Consider the following 17500-nt stretch of genomic DNA (forward strand, 5'->3'; position numbering starts at 1 on the left):
GCCCCGTAACGCACATGAGAGCAATCCCGGCCAATTTCTCCCGTTTGATGGGGTCTATGTGTACAAATTTTGACTTTTTTGAGTGCACGTGCAAATCTGCTGAAAAAGCCTGTGGAAGTTTCACGGCGTTCGTACGATATTTGGCGACGCAAAAATGAGCGATTTCCCAGCTCGATGGAATTCGGAGCGAGAGAAACGATGCCCCGTAACGCACATGAGAGCAATCCCGGCCAATTTCTCCCGTTTGATGGGGTCTATGTGTACAAATTTTGACTTTTTTGAGTGCAGGTGCAAATCTGCTGAAAAAGCCTGTGGAAGTTTCACGGCGTTCGTACGATATTTGGCGACGCAAAAATGAGCGATTTCCCAGCTCGAGAGAATTCGGCGCGAGAGAAACGATGCCCCGTAACGCACATGAGAGCAATCCGGGCCAATTTCTCCCGTTTGATGGGGTCTATGTGTAAAAATTTTGACTTTTTTGAGTGCAGGTGCAAATCTGCTGGAAAAGCCTGTGGAAGTTTCACGGCGTTCGTACGATATTTGGCGACGCAAAAATGAGCGATTTCCAAGCTCGATGGAATTCGGAGCGAGAGAAACGATGCCCCGTAACGCACATGAGAGCAATCCGGGCCAATTTCTCCCGTTTGATGGGGTCTATGTGTAAAAATTTTGACTTTTTTGAGTGCAGGTGCAAATCTGCTGGAAAAGCCTGTGGAAGTTTCACGGCGTTCGTACGATATTTGGCGACGCAAAAATGAGCGATTTCCCAGCTCGATGGAATTCGGCGCGAGAGAAACGATGCCCCGTAACGCACATGAGAGCAATCCCGGCCAATTTCTCCCGTTTGATGGGGTCTATGTGTAAAAATTTTGACTTTTTTGAGTGCACGTGCAAATCTGCTGAAAAAGCCTGTGGAAGTTTCACGGCGTTCGTACGATATTTGGCGACGCAAAAATGAGCGATTTCCCAGCTCGATGGAATTCGGAGCGAGAGAAACGATGCCCCGTAACGCACATGAGAGCAATCCCGGCCAATTTCTCCCGTTTGATGGGGTCTATGTGTACAAATTTTGACTTTTTTGAGTGCACGTGCAAATCTGCTGAAAAAGCCTGTGGAAGTTTCACGGCGTTCGTACGATATTTGGCGACGCAAAAATGAGCGATTTCCCAGCTCGAGAGAATTCGGCGCGAGAGAAACGATGCCCCGTAACGCACATGAGAGCAATCCGGGCCAATTTCTCCCGTTTGATGGGGTCTATGTGTAAAAATTTTGACTTTTTTGAGTGCACGTGCAAATCTGCTGAAAAAGCCTGTGGAAGTTTCACGGCGTTCGTACGATATTTGGCGACGCAAAAATGAGCGATTTCCCAGCTCGATGGAATTCGGCGCGAGAGAAACGATGCCCCGTAACGCACATGAGAGCAATCCGGGCCAATTTCTCCCGTTTGATGGGGTCTATGTGTAAAAATTTTGACTTTTTTGAGTGCAGGTGCAAATCTGCTGAAAAAGCCTGTGGAAGTTTCACGGCGTTCGTACGATATTTGGCGACGCAAAAATGAGCGATTTCCCAGCTCGAGAGAATTCGGCGCGAGAGAAACGATGCCCCGTAACGCACATGAGAGCAATCCGGGCCAATTTCTCCCGTTTGATGGGGTCTATGTGTAAAAATTTTGACTTTTTTGAGTGCAGGTGCAAATCTGCTGGAAAAGCCTGTGGAAGTTTCACGGCGTTCGTACGATATTTGGCGACGCAAAAATGAGCGATTTCCCAGCTCGATGGAATTCGGCGCGAGAGAAACGATGCCCCGTAACGCACATGAGAGCAATCCGGGCCAATTTCTCCCGTTTGATGGGGTCTATGTGTACAAATTTTGACTTTTTTGAGTGCACGTGCAAATCTGCTGAAAAAGCCTGTGGAAGTTTCACGGCGTTCGTACGATATTTGGCGACGCAAAAATGAGCGATTTCCCAGCTCGATGGAATTCGGAGCGAGAGAAACGATGCCCCGTAACGCACATGAGAGCAATCCCGGCCAATTTCTCCCGTTTGATGGGGTCTATGTGTACAAATTTTGACTTTTTTGAGTGCACGTGCCAATCTGCTGGAAAAGCCTGTGGAAGTTTCACGGCGTTCGTACGATATTTGGCGACGCAAAAATGAGCGATTTCCCAGCTCGATGGAATTCGGCGCGACAGAAACGATGCCCCGTAACGCACATGAGAGCAATCCGGGCCAATTTCTCCCGTTTGATGGGGTCTATGTGTAAAAATTTTGACTTTTTTGAGTGCAGGTGCAAATCTGCTGGAAAAGCCTGTGGAAGTTTCACGGCGTTCGTACGATATTTGGCGACGCAAAAATGAGCGATTTCCAAGCTCGATGGAATTCGGAGCGAGAGAAACGATGCCCCATAACGCACATGAGAGCAATCCGGGCCAATTTCTCCCGTTTGATGGGGTCTATGTGTAAAAATTTTGACTTTTTGGAGTGCAGGTGCAAATCTGCTGAAAAAGCCTGTGGAAGGTTCACGGCGTTCGTACGATATTTGGCGACGCAAAAATGAGCGATTTCCCAGCTCGAGAGAATTCGGCGCGAGAGAAACGATGCCCCGTAACGCACATGAGAGCAATCCGGGCCAATTTCTCCCGTTTGATGGGGTCTATGTGTAAAAATTTTGACTTTTTTGAGTGCACGTGCAAATCTGCTGGAAAAGCCTGTGGAAGTTTCACGGCGTTCGTACGATATTTGGCGACGCAAAAATGAGCGATTTCCCAGCTCGATGGAATTCGGCGCGAGAGAAACGATGCCCCGTAACGCACATGAGAGCAATCCCGGCCAATTTCTCCCGTTTGATGGGGTCTATGTGTAAAAATTTTGACTTTTTTGAGTGCACGTGCAAATCTGCTGGAAAAGCCTGTGGAAGTTTCACGGCGTTCGTACGATATTTGGCGACGCAAAAATGAGCGATTTCCCAGCTCGATGGAATTCGGCGCGACAGAAACGATGCCCCGTAACGCACATGAGAGCAATCCGGGCCAATTTCTCCCGTTTGATGGGGTCTATGTGTAAAAATTTTGACTTTTTTGAGTGCACGTGCAAATCTGCTGAAAAAGCCTGTGGAAGTTTCACGGCGTTCGTACGATATTTGGCGACGCAAAAATGAGCGATTTCCCAGCTCGAGAGAATTCGGCGCGAGAGAAACGATGCCCCGTAACGCACATGAGAGCAATCCGGGCCAATTTCTCCCGTTTGATGGGGTCTATGTGTACAAATTTTGACTTTTTTGAGTGCACGTGCAAATCTGCTGAAAAAGCCTGTGGAAGTTTCACGGCGTTCGTACGATATTTGGCGACGCAAAAATGAGCGATTTCCCAGCTCGATGGAATTCGGCGCGACAGAAACGATGCCCCGTAACGCACATGAGAGCAATCCGGGCCAATTTCTCCCGTTTGATGGGGTCTATGTGTAAAAATTTTGACTTTTTTGAGTGCACGTGCAAATCTGCTGAAAAAGCCTGTGGAAGTTTCACGGCGTTCGTACGATATTTGGCGACGCAAAAATGAGCGATTTCCCAGCTCGAGAGAATTCGGCGCGAGAGAAACGATGCCCCGTAACGCACATGAGAGCAATCCGGGCCAATTTCTCCCGTTTGATGGGGTCTATGTGTAAAAATTTTGACTTTTTTGAGTGCAGGTGCAAATCTGCTGGAAAAGCCTGTGGAAGTTTCACGGCGTTCGTACGATATTTGGCGACGCAAAAATGAGCGATTTCCCAGCTCGATGGAATTCGGAGCGAGAGAAACGATGCCCCGTAACGCACATGAGAGCAATCCCGGCCAATTTCTCCCGTTTGATGGGGTCTATGTGTACAAATTTTGACTTTTTTGAGTGCACGTGCCAATCTGCTGAAAAAGCCTGTGGAAGTTTCACGGCGTTCGTACGATATTTGGCGACGCAAAAATGAGCGATTTCCCAGCTCGATGGAATTCGGCGCGAGAGAAACGATGCCCCGTAACGCACATGAGAGCAATCCCGGCCAATTTCTCCCGTTTGATGGGGTCTATGTGTAAAAATTTTGACTTTTTTGAGTGCACGTGCAAATCTGCTGAAAAAGCCTGTGGAAGTTTCACGGCGTTCGTACGATATTTGGCGACGCAAAAATGAGCGATTTCCCAGCTCGATGGAATTCGGAGCGAGAGAAACGATGCCCCGTAACGCACATGAGAGCAATCCCGGCCAATTTCTCCCGTTTGATGGGGTCTATGTGTAAAAATTTTGACTTTTTTGAGTGCACGTGCAAATCTGCTGAAAAAGCCTGTGGAAGTTTCACGGCGTTCGTACGATATTTGGCGACGCAAAAATGAGCGATTTCCCAGCTCGAGAGAATTCGGCGCGAGAGAAACGATGCCCCGTAACGCACATGAGAGCAATCCGGGCCAATTTCTCCCGTTTGATGGGGTCTATGTGTAAAAATTTTGACTTTTTTGAGTGCACGTGCAAATCTGCTGGAAAAGCCTGTGGAAGTTTCACGGCGTTCGTACGATATTTGGCGACGCAAAAATGAGCGATTTCCCAGCTCGATGGAATTCGGCGCGACAGAAACGATGCCCCGTAACGCACATGAGAGCAATCCGGGCCAATTTCTCCCGTTTGATGGGGTCTATGTGTAAAAATTTTGACTTTTTTGAGTGCAGGTGCAAATCTGCTGAAAAAGCCTGTGGAAGTTTCACGGCGTTCGTACGATATTTGGCGACGCAAAAATGAGCGATTTCCCAGCTCGAGAGAATTCGGCGCGAGAGAAACGATGCCCCGTAACGCACATGAGAGCAATCCGGGCCAATTTCTCCCGTTTGATGGGGTCTATGTGTACAAATTTTGACTTTTTTGAGTGCACGTGCAAATCTGCTGAAAAAGCCTGTGGAAGTTTCACGGCGTTCGTACGATATTTGGCGACGCAAAAATGAGCGATTTCCCAGCTCGATGGAATTCGGCGCGAGAGAAACGATGCCCCGTAACGCACATGAGAGCAATCCGGGCCAATTTCTCCCGTTTGATGGGGTCTATGTGTAAAAATTTTGACTTTTTTGAGTGCAGGTGCAAATCTGCTGAAAAAGCCTGTGGAAGTTTCACGGCGTTCGTACGATATTTGGCGACGCAAAAATGAGCGATTTCCCAGCTCGAGAGAATTCGGCGCGAGAGAAACGATGCCCCGTAACGCACATGAGAGCAATCCGGGCCAATTTCTCCCGTTTGATGGGGTCTATGTGTAAAAATTTTGACTTTTTTGAGTGCAGGTGCAAATCTGCTGGAAAAGCCTGTGGAAGTTTCACGGCGTTCGTACGATATTTGGCGACGCAAAAATGAGCGATTTCCCAGCTCGATGGAATTCGGAGCGAGAGAAACGATGCCCCGTAACGCACATGAGAGCAATCCCGGCCAATTTCTCCCGTTTGATGGGGTCTATGTGTAAAAATTTTGACTTTTTTGAGTGCACGTGCCAATCTGCTGGAAAAGCCTGTGGAAGTTTCACGGCGTTCGTACGATATTTGGCGACGCAAAAATGAGCGATTTCCCAGCTCGATGGAATTCGGCGCGAGAGAAACGATGCCCCGTAACGCACATGAGAGCAATCCCGGCCAATTTCTCCCGTTTGATGGGGTCTATGTGTAAAAATTTTGACTTTTTTGAGTGCACGTGCAAATCTGCTGGAAAAGCCTGTGGAAGTTTCACGGCGTTCGTACGATATTTGGCGACGCAAAAATGAGCGATTTCCCAGCTCGATGGAATTCGGCGCGACAGAAACGATGCCCCGTAACGCACATGAGAGCAATCCGGGCCAATTTCTCCCGTTTGATGGGGTCTATGTGTAAAAATTTTGACTTTTTTGAGTGCACGTGCAAATCTGCTGAAAAAGCCTGTGGAAGTTTCACGGCGTTCGTACGATATTTGGCGACGCAAAAATGAGCGATTTCCCAGCTCGAGAGAATTCGGCGCGAGAGAAACGATGCCCCGTAACGCACATGAGAGCAATCCGGGCCAATTTCTCCCGTTTGATGGGGTCTATGTGTACAAATTTTGACTTTTTTGAGTGCACGTGCAAATCTGCTGAAAAAGCCTGTGGAAGTTTCACGGCGTTCGTACGATATTTGGCGACGCAAAAATGAGCGATTTCCCAGCTCGATGGAATTCGGCGCGACAGAAACGATGCCCCGTAACGCACATGAGAGCAATCCGGGCCAATTTCTCCCGTTTGATGGGGTCTATGTGTAAAAATTTTGACTTTTTTGAGTGCACGTGCAAATCTGCTGAAAAAGCCTGTGGAAGTTTCACGGCGTTCGTACGATATTTGGCGACGCAAAAATGAGCGATTTCCCAGCTCGAGAGAATTCGGCGCGAGAGAAACGATGCCCCGTAACGCACATGAGAGCAATCCGGGCCAATTTCTCCCGTTTGATGGGGTCTATGTGTAAAAATTTTGACTTTTTTGAGTGCAGGTGCAAATCTGCTGGAAAAGCCTGTGGAAGTTTCACGGCGTTCGTACGATATTTGGCGACGCAAAAATGAGCGATTTCCCAGCTCGATGGAATTCGGAGCGAGAGAAACGATGCCCCGTAACGCACATGAGAGCAATCCCGGCCAATTTCTCCCGTTTGATGGGGTCTATGTGTACAAATTTTGACTTTTTTGAGTGCACGTGCCAATCTGCTGAAAAAGCCTGTGGAAGTTTCACGGCGTTCGTACGATATTTGGCGACGCAAAAATGAGCGATTTCCCAGCTCGATGGAATTCGGCGCGAGAGAAACGATGCCCCGTAACGCACATGAGAGCAATCCCGGCCAATTTCTCCCGTTTGATGGGGTCTATGTGTAAAAATTTTGACTTTTTTGAGTGCACGTGCAAATCTGCTGAAAAAGCCTGTGGAAGTTTCACGGCGTTCGTACGATATTTGGCGACGCAAAAATGAGCGATTTCCCAGCTCGATGGAATTCGGAGCGAGAGAAACGATGCCCCGTAACGCACATGAGAGCAATCCCGGCCAATTTCTCCCGTTTGATGGGGTCTATGTGTAAAAATTTTGACTTTTTTGAGTGCACGTGCAAATCTGCTGAAAAAGCCTGTGGAAGTTTCACGGCGTTCGTACGATATTTGGCGACGCAAAAATGAGCGATTTCCCAGCTCGAGAGAATTCGGCGCGAGAGAAACGATGCCCCGTAACGCACATGAGAGCAATCCGGGCCAATTTCTCCCGTTTGATGGGGTCTATGTGTACAAATTTTGACTTTTTTGAGTGCACGTGCAAATCTGCTGGAAAAGCCTGTGGAAGTTTCACGGCGTTCGTACGATATTTGGCGACGCAAAAATGAGCGATTTCCCAGCTCGATGGAATTCGGCGCGACAGAAACGATGCCCCGTAACGCACATGAGAGCAATCCGGGCCAATTTCTCCCGTTTGATGGGGTCTATGTGTAAAAATTTTGACTTTTTTGAGTGCAGGTGCAAATCTGCTGAAAAAGCCTGTGGAAGTTTCACGGCGTTCGTACGATATTTGGCGACGCAAAAATGAGCGATTTCCCAGCTCGAGAGAATTCGGCGCGAGAGAAACGATGCCCCGTAACGCACATGAGAGCAATCCGGGCCAATTTCTCCCGTTTGATGGGGTCTATGTGTACAAATTTTGACTTTTTTGAGTGCACGTGCAAATCTGCTGAAAAAGCCTGTGGAAGTTTCACGGCGTTCGTACGATATTTGGCGACGCAAAAATGAGCGATTTCCCAGCTCGATGGAATTCGGCGCGAGAGAAACGATGCCCCGTAACGCACATGAGAGCAATCCGGGCCAATTTCTCCCGTTTGATGGGGTCTATGTGTAAAAATTTTGACTTTTTTGAGTGCAGGTGCAAATCTGCTGAAAAAGCCTGTGGAAGTTTCACGGCGTTCGTACGATATTTGGCGACGCAAAAATGAGCGATTTCCCAGCTCGAGAGAATTCGGCGCGAGAGAAACGATGCCCCGTAACGCACATGAGAGCAATCCGGGCCAATTTCTCCCGTTTGATGGGGTCTATGTGTAAAAATTTTGACTTTTTTGAGTGCAGGTGCAAATCTGCTGGAAAAGCCTGTGGAAGTTTCACGGCGTTCGTACGATATTTGGCGACGCAAAAATGAGCGATTTCCCAGCTCGATGGAATTCGGAGCGAGAGAAACGATGCCCCGTAACGCACATGAGAGCAATCCCGGCCAATTTCTCCCGTTTGATGGGGTCTATGTGTACAAATTTTGACTTTTTTGAGTGCACGTGCCAATCTGCTGGAAAAGCCTGTGGAAGTTTCACGGCGTTCGTACGATATTTGGCGACGCAAAAATGAGCGATTTCCCAGCTCGATGGAATTCGGCGCGAGAGAAACGATGCCCCGTAACGCACATGAGAGCAATCCCGGCCAATTTCTCCCGTTTGATGGGGTCTATGTGTAAAAATTTTGACTTTTTTGAGTGCACGTGCAAATCTGCTGAAAAAGCCTGTGGAAGTTTCACGGCGTTCGTACGATATTTGGCGACGCAAAAATGAGCGATTTCCCAGCTCGATGGAATTCGGAGCGAGAGAAACGATGCCCCGTAACGCACATGAGAGCAATCCCGGCCAATTTCTCCCGTTTGATGGGGTCTATGTGTAAAAATTTTGACTTTTTTGAGTGCACGTGCAAATCTGCTGGAAAAGCCTGTGGAAGTTTCACGGCGTTCGTACGATATTTGGCGACGCAAAAATGAGCGATTTCCCAGCTCGAGAGAATTCGGCGCGAGAGAAACGATGCCCCGTAACGCACATGAGAGCAATCCGGGCCAATTTCTCCCGTTTGATGGGGTCTATGTGTAAAAATTTTGACTTTTTTGAGTGCACGTGCAAATCTGCTGGAAAAGCCTGTGGAAGTTTCACGGCGTTCGTACGATATTTGGCGACGCAAAAATGAGCGATTTCCCAGCTCGATGGAATTCGGCGCGAGAGAAACGATGCCCCGTAACGCACATGAGAGCAATCCCGGCCAATTTCTCCCGTTTGATGGGGTCTATGTGTACAAATTTTGACTTTTTTGAGTGCACGTGCAAATCTGCTGAAAAAGCCTGTGGAAGTTTCACGGCGTTCGTACGATATTTGGCGACGCAAAAATGAGCGATTTCCCAGCTCGATGGAATTCGGAGCGAGAGAAACGATGCCCCGTAACGCACATGAGAGCAATCCCGGCCAATTTCTCCCGTTTGATGGGGTCTATGTGTACAAATTTTGACTTTTTTGAGTGCAGGTGCAAATCTGCTGAAAAAGCCTGTGGAAGTTTCACGGCGTTCGTACGATATTTGGCGACGCAAAAATGAGCGATTTCCCAGCTCGAGAGAATTCGGCGCGAGAGAAACGATGCCCCGTAACGCACATGAGAGCAATCCGGGCCAATTTCTCCCGTTTGATGGGGTCTATGTGTAAAAATTTTGACTTTTTTGAGTGCACGTGCAAATCTGCTGGAAAAGCCTGTGGAAGTTTCACGGCGTTCGTACGATATTTGGCGACGCAAAAATGAGCGATTTCCCAGCTCGATGGAATTCGGAGCGAGAGAAACGATGCCCCGTAACGCACATGAGAGCAATCCCGGCCAATTTCTCCCGTTTGATGGGGTCTATGTGTACAAATTTTGACTTTTTTGAGTGCACGTGCAAATCTGCTGAAAAAGCCTGTGGAAGTTTCACGGCGTTCGTACGATATTTGGCGACGCAAAAATGAGCGATTTCCCAGCTCGAGAGAATTCGGCGCGAGAGAAACGATGCCCCGTAACGCACATGAGAGCAATCCGGGCCAATTTCTCCCGTTTGATGGGGTCTATGTGTACAAATTTTGACTTTTTTGAGTGCACGTGCAAATCTGCTGAAAAAGCCTGTGGAAGTTTCACGGCGTTCGTACGATATTTGGCGACGCAAAAATGAGCGATTTCCCAGCTCGATGGAATTCGGCGCGAGAGAAACGATGCCCCGTAACGCACATGAGAGCAATCCGGGCCAATTTCTCCCGTTTGATGGGGTCTATGTGTAAAAATTTTGACTTTTTTGAGTGCAGGTGCAAATCTGCTGAAAAAGCCTGTGGAAGTTTCACGGCGTTCGTACGATATTTGGCGACGCAAAAATGAGCGATTTCCCAGCTCGATGGAATTCGGAGCGAGAGAAACGATGCCCCGTAACGCACATGAGAGCAATCCCGGCCAATTTCTCCCGTTTGATGGGGTCTATGTGTACAAATTTTGACTTTTTTGAGTGCACGTGCCAATCTGCTGGAAAAGCCTGTGGAAGTTTCACGGCGTTCGTACGATATTTGGCGACGCAAAAATGAGCGATTTCCCAGCTCGATGGAATTCGGCGCGACAGAAACGATGCCCCGTAACGCACATGAGAGCAATCCGGGCCAATTTCTCCCGTTTGATGGGGTCTATGTGTAAAAATTTTGACTTTTTTGAGTGCAGGTGCAAATCTGCTGGAAAAGCCTGTGGAAGTTTCACGGCGTTCGTACGATATTTGGCGACGCAAAAATGAGCGATTTCCAAGCTCGATGGAATTCGGAGCGAGAGAAACGATGCCCCGTAACGCACATGAGAGCAATCCGGGCCAATTTCTCCCGTTTGATGGGGTCTATGTGTACAAATTTTGACTTTTTTGAGTGCAGGTGCAAATCTGCTGAAAAAGCCTGTGGAAGTTTCACGGCGTTCGTACGATATTTGGCGACGCAAAAATGAGCGATTTCCCAGCTCGAGAGAATTCGGCGCGAGAGAAACGATGCCCCGTAACGCACATGAGAGCAATCCGGGCCAATTTCTCCCGTTTGATGGGGTCTATGTGTAAAAATTTTGACTTTTTTGAGTGCAGGTGCAAATCTGCTGGAAAAGCCTGTGGAAGTTTCACGGCGTTCGTACGATATTTGGCGACGCAAAAATGAGCGATTTCCAAGCTCGATGGAATTCGGAGCGAGAGAAACGATGCCCCGTAACGCACATGAGAGCAATCCGGGCCAATTTCTCCCGTTTGATGGGGTCTATGTGTAAAAATTTTGACTTTTTTGAGTGCAGGTGCAAATCTGCTGGAAAAGCCTGTGGAAGTTTCACGGCGTTCGTACGATATTTGGCGACGCAAAAATGAGCGATTTCCCAGCTCGATGGAATTCGGCGCGAGAGAAACGATGCCCCGTAACGCACATGAGAGCAATCCCGGCCAATTTCTCCCGTTTGATGGGGTCTATGTGTAAAAATTTTGACTTTTTTGAGTGCACGTGCAAATCTGCTGAAAAAGCCTGTGGAAGTTTCACGGCGTTCGTACGATATTTGGCGACGCAAAAATGAGCGATTTCCCAGCTCGATGGAATTCGGAGCGAGAGAAACGATGCCCCGTAACGCACATGAGAGCAATCCCGGCCAATTTCTCCCGTTTGATGGGGTCTATGTGTACAAATTTTGACTTTTTTGAGTGCACGTGCAAATCTGCTGAAAAAGCCTGTGGAAGTTTCACGGCGTTCGTACGATATTTGGCGACGCAAAAATGAGCGATTTCCCAGCTCGAGAGAATTCGGCGCGAGAGAAACGATGCCCCGTAACGCACATGAGAGCAATCCGGGCCAATTTCTCCCGTTTGATGGGGTCTATGTGTAAAAATTTTGACTTTTTTGAGTGCACGTGCAAATCTGCTGAAAAAGCCTGTGGAAGTTTCACGGCGTTCGTACGATATTTGGCGACGCAAAAATGAGCGATTTCCCAGCTCGATGGAATTCGGCGCGAGAGAAACGATGCCCCGTAACGCACATGAGAGCAATCCGGGCCAATTTCTCCCGTTTGATGGGGTCTATGTGTAAAAATTTTGACTTTTTTGAGTGCAGGTGCAAATCTGCTGAAAAAGCCTGTGGAAGTTTCACGGCGTTCGTACGATATTTGGCGACGCAAAAATGAGCGATTTCCCAGCTCGAGAGAATTCGGCGCGAGAGAAACGATGCCCCGTAACGCACATGAGAGCAATCCGGGCCAATTTCTCCCGTTTGATGGGGTCTATGTGTAAAAATTTTGACTTTTTTGAGTGCAGGTGCAAATCTGCTGGAAAAGCCTGTGGAAGTTTCACGGCGTTCGTACGATATTTGGCGACGCAAAAATGAGCGATTTCCCAGCTCGATGGAATTCGGCGCGAGAGAAACGATGCCCCGTAACGCACATGAGAGCAATCCGGGCCAATTTCTCCCGTTTGATGGGGTCTATGTGTACAAATTTTGACTTTTTTGAGTGCACGTGCAAATCTGCTGAAAAAGCCTGTGGAAGTTTCACGGCGTTCGTACGATATTTGGCGACGCAAAAATGAGCGATTTCCCAGCTCGATGGAATTCGGAGCGAGAGAAACGATGCCCCGTAACGCACATGAGAGCAATCCCGGCCAATTTCTCCCGTTTGATGGGGTCTATGTGTACAAATTTTGACTTTTTTGAGTGCACGTGCCAATCTGCTGGAAAAGCCTGTGGAAGTTTCACGGCGTTCGTACGATATTTGGCGACGCAAAAATGAGCGATTTCCCAGCTCGATGGAATTCGGCGCGACAGAAACGATGCCCCGTAACGCACATGAGAGCAATCCGGGCCAATTTCTCCCGTTTGATGGGGTCTATGTGTAAAAATTTTGACTTTTTTGAGTGCAGGTGCAAATCTGCTGGAAAAGCCTGTGGAAGTTTCACGGCGTTCGTACGATATTTGGCGACGCAAAAATGAGCGATTTCCAAGCTCGATGGAATTCGGAGCGAGAGAAACGATGCCCCGTAACGCACATGAGAGCAATCCGGGCCAATTTCTCCCGTTTGATGGGGTCTATGTGTAAAAATTTTGACTTTTTGGAGTGCAGGTGCAAATCTGCTGAAAAAGCCTGTGGAAGTTTCACGGCGTTCGTACGATATTTGGCGACGCAAAAATGAGCGATTTCCCAGCTCGAGAGAATTCGGTGCGAGAGAAACGATGCCCCGTAACGCACATGAGAGCAATCCGGGCCAATTTCTCCCGTTTGATGGGGTCTATGTGTAAAAATTTTGACTTTTTTGAGTGCACGTGCAAATCTGCTGGAAAAGCCTGTGGAAGTTTCACGGCGTTCGTACGATATTTGGCGACGCAAAAATGAGCAATTTCCCAGCTCGATGGAATTCGGCGCGAGAGAAACGATGCCCCGTAACGCACATGAGAGCAATCCCGGCCAATTTCTCCCGTTTGATGGGGTCTATGTGTAAAAATTTTGACTTTTTTGAGTGCACGTGCAAATCTGCTGAAAAAGCCTGTGGAAGTTTCACGGCGTTCGTACGATATTTGGCGACGCAAAAATGAGCGATTTCCCAGCTCGATGGAATTCGGAGCGAGAGAAACGATGCCCCGTAACGCACATGAGAGCAATCCCGGCCAATTTCTCCCGTTTGATGGGGTCTATGTGTACAAATTTTGACTTTTTTGAGTGCACGTGCAAATCTGCTGAAAAAGCCTGTGGAAGTTTCACGGCGTTCGTACGATATTTGGCGACGCAAAAATGAGCGATTTCCCAGCTCGAGAGAATTCGGCGCGAGAGAAACGATGCCCCGTAACGCACATGAGAGCAATCCGGGCCAATTTCTCCCGTTTGATGGGGTCTATGTGTAAAAATTTTGACTTTTTTGAGTGCACGTGCAAATCTGCTGAAAAAGCCTGTGGAAGTTTCACGGCGTTCGTACGATATTTGGCGACGCAAAAATGAGCGATTTCCCAGCTCGATGGAATTCGGCGCGAGAGAAACGATGCCCCGTAACGCACATGAGAGCAATCCGGGCCAATTTCTCCCGTTTGATGGGGTCTATGTGTAAAAATTTTGACTTTTTTGAGTGCAGGTGCAAATCTGCTGAAAAAGCCTGTGGAAGTTTCACGGCGTTCGTACGATATTTGGCGACGCAAAAATGAGCGATTTCCCAGCTCGAGAGAATTCGGCGCGAGAGAAACGATGCCCCGTAACGCACATGAGAGCAATCCGGGCCAATTTCTCCCGTTTGATGGGGTCTATGTGTAAAAATTTTGACTTTTTTGAGTGCAGGTGCAAATCTGCTGGAAAAGCCTGTGGAAGTTTCACGGCGTTCGTACGATATTTGGCGACGCAAAAATGAGCGATTTCCCAGCTCGATGGAATTCGGAGCGAGAGAAACGATGCCCCGTAACGCACATGAGAGCAATCCCGGCCAATTTCTCCCGTTTGATGGGGTCTATGTGTACAAATTTTGACTTTTTTGAGTGCACGTGCCAATCTGCTGGAAAAGCCTGTGGAAGTTTCACGGCGTTCGTACGATATTTGGCGACGCAAAAATGAGCGATTTCCCAGCTCGATGGAATTCGGCGCGAGAGAAACGATGCCCCGTAACGCACATGAGAGCAATCCCGGCCAATTTCTCCCGTTTGATGGGGTCTATGTGTAAAAATTTTGACTTTTTTGAGTGCACGTGCAAATCTGCTGAAAAAGCCTGTGGAAGTTTCACGGCGTTCGTACGATATTTGGCGACGCAAAAATGAGCGATTTCCCAGCTCGATGGAATTCGGAGCGAGAGAAACGATGCCCCGTAACGCACATGAGAGCAATCCCGGCCAATTTCTCCCGTTTGATGGGGTCTATGTGTACAAATTTTGACTTTTTTGAGTGCACGTGCAAATCTGCTGAAAAAGCCTGTGGAAGTTTCACGGCGTTCGTACGATATTTGGCGACGCAAAAATGAGCGATTTCCCAGCTCGAGAGAATTCGGCGCGAGAGAAACGATGCCCCGTAACGCACATGAGAGCAATCCGGGCCAATTTCTCCCGTTTGATGGGGTCTATGTGTAAAAATTTTGACTTTTTTGAGTGCACGTGCAAATCTGCTGAAAAAGCCTGTGGAAGTTTCACGGCGTTCGTACGATATTTGGCGACGCAAAAATGAGCGATTTCCCAGCTCGATGGAATTCGGCGCGAGAGAAACGATGCCCCGTAACGCACATGAGAGCAATCCGGGCCAATTTCTCCCGTTTGATGGGGTCTATGTGTAAAAATTTTGACTTTTTTGAGTGCAGGTGCAAATCTGCTGAAAAAGCCTGTGGAAGTTTCACGGCGTTCGTACGATATTTGGCGACGCAAAAATGAGCGATTTCCCAGCTCGAGAGAATTCGGCGCGAGAGAAACGATGCCCCGTAACGCACATGAGAGCAATCCGGGCCAATTTCTCCCGTTTGATGGGGTCTATGTGTAAAAATTTTGACTTTTTTGAGTGCAGGTGCAAATCTGCTGGAAAAGCCTGTGGAAGTTTCACGGCGTTCGTACGATATTTGGCGACGCAAAAATGAGCGATTTCCCAGCTCGATGGAATTCGGCGCGAGAGAAACGATGCCCCGTAACGCACATGAGAGCAATCCGGGCCAATTTCTCCCGTTTGATGGGGTCTATGTGTACAAATTTTGACTTTTTTGAGTGCACGTGCAAATCTGCTGAAAAAGCCTGTGGAAGTTTCACGGCGTTCGTACGATATTTGGCGACGCAAAAATGAGCGATTTCCCAGCTCGATGGAATTCGGAGCGAGAGAAACGATGCCCCGTAACGCACATGAGAGCAATCCCGGCCAATTTCTCCCGTTTGATGGGGTCTATGTGTACAAATTTTGACTTTTTTGAGTGCACGTGCCAATCTGCTGGAAAAGCCTGTGGAAGTTTCACGGCGTTCGTACGATATTTGGCGACGCAAAAATGAGCGATTTCCCAGCTCGATGGAATTCGGCGCGACAGAAACGATGCCCCGTAACGCACATGAGAGCAATCCGGGCCAATTTCTCCCGTTTGATGGGGTCTATGTGTAAAAATTTTGACTTTTTTGAGTGCAGGTGCAAATCTGCTGGAAAAGCCTGTGGAAGTTTCACGGCGTTCGTACGATATTTGGCGACGCAAAAATGAGCGATTTCCAAGCTCGATGGAATTCGGAGCGAGAGAAACGATGCCCCGTAACGCACATGAGAGCAATCCGGGCCAATTTCTCCCGTTTGATGGGGTCTATGTGTAAAAATTTTGACTTTTTGGAGTGCAGGTGCAAATCTGCTGAAAAAGCCTGTGGAAGTTTCACGGCGTTCGTACGATATTTGGCGACGCAAAAATGAGCGATTTCCCAGCTCGAGAGAATTCGGCGCGAGAGAAACGATGCCCCGTAACGCACATGAGAGCAATCCGGGCCAATTTCTCCCGTTTGATGGGGTCTATGTGTAAAAATTTTGACTTTTTTGAGTGCACGTGCAAATCTGCTGAAAAAGCCTGTGGAAGTTTCACGGCGTTCGTACGATATTTGGCGACGCAAAAATGAGCGATTTCCCAGCTCGAGAGAATTCGGCGCGAGAGAAACGATGCCCCGTAACGCACATGAGAGCAATCCGGGCCAATTTCTCCCGTTTGATGGGGTCTATGTGTAAAAATTTTGACTTTTTTGAGTGCAGGTGCAAATCTGCTGGAAAAGCCTGTGGAAGTTTCATCCGACGAAAAAAGCACGTTCTCGAGAAAGCAGGAGAGCTAAGTCATTCACAAATTAGCTGGATTTGGCTTGTGGTTCGTTTCCCAAGTAACAGAGCGGCATCAACCTTTAAGTGCACGCCAGTACATCCCCGTGGGATACAGGGGGTCTCGGCGGACTTTGCTCGGGGGAAAAACGTCGAGGTGAGCCGCCTGGCCATGCTGTTCATGGGTCTCTCCTTTTTAAGTTTCGCCTGCCAATTTATTTTCTCTAGCGGTTTTATACACTAGCACTCGATGTTTTGGGAAAGGAATACAATTGTTCAAAAAACGTCTTCGCAATTCATGTCGTTAGATTGCTAATGAAAATTCGTAAAAAAACGTACACGCCATACATGTTCTTTGCTTCCCTCTCGATACAAGTGAAGGGGAAAAACAGCCTTAACGGTTGCTAAAAAAATCGCCCTTTACATATACATGGGTCGTCTTCCCCTCTCGACAACGGAGACAAGTAACCCACGCCAGGCACTGTCAGTAACTGCCATAGATCTGCTTTAAAATGCCCATTCGTCTTGCGTCGCTCACGTTCCCGGAGCTTTGGGTAATGTCTGAGGCCTATCCCCGCTAATTTCTACCGTTTGTCGGTAGCTGTCTGTAAAAATATAGCATACACCAAAACGAGAAAATATTTCCATCGCACCTGCACAAGTGTATGGACAATGGCAATCTTCATGCGATGCATAAGTGGTGTGTGTCAGCAGGTTTTGTTTCCCAAGTTTTCCGTGAATGAGCGAGTATCTTGAGCTGTGTGACTCAGCCCGAGGGAGCCTCTTCTCCTCCAGAGTGTGTGGGGAAGGCTGTCCCCTTGGGTTGGTGCTGCACGGGTTCGCTGCGCTGTTTGGTCTTGTGCCAAGGAAGGCTGCCAACTGTGCAAGAATTTTAGGGTTGGTTTCAATTGCCGTTGCCGGTCCATAGAGTAGCGAGCATTGTAAGGCCGCT

Source organism: Lampetra planeri, chromosome 4 (assembly GCF_965212315.1).
Source record: "Lampetra planeri chromosome 4, kcLamPlan1.2.h2, whole genome shotgun sequence".
NCBI lineage: Eukaryota > Metazoa > Chordata > Hyperoartia > Petromyzontiformes > Petromyzontidae > Lampetra > Lampetra planeri.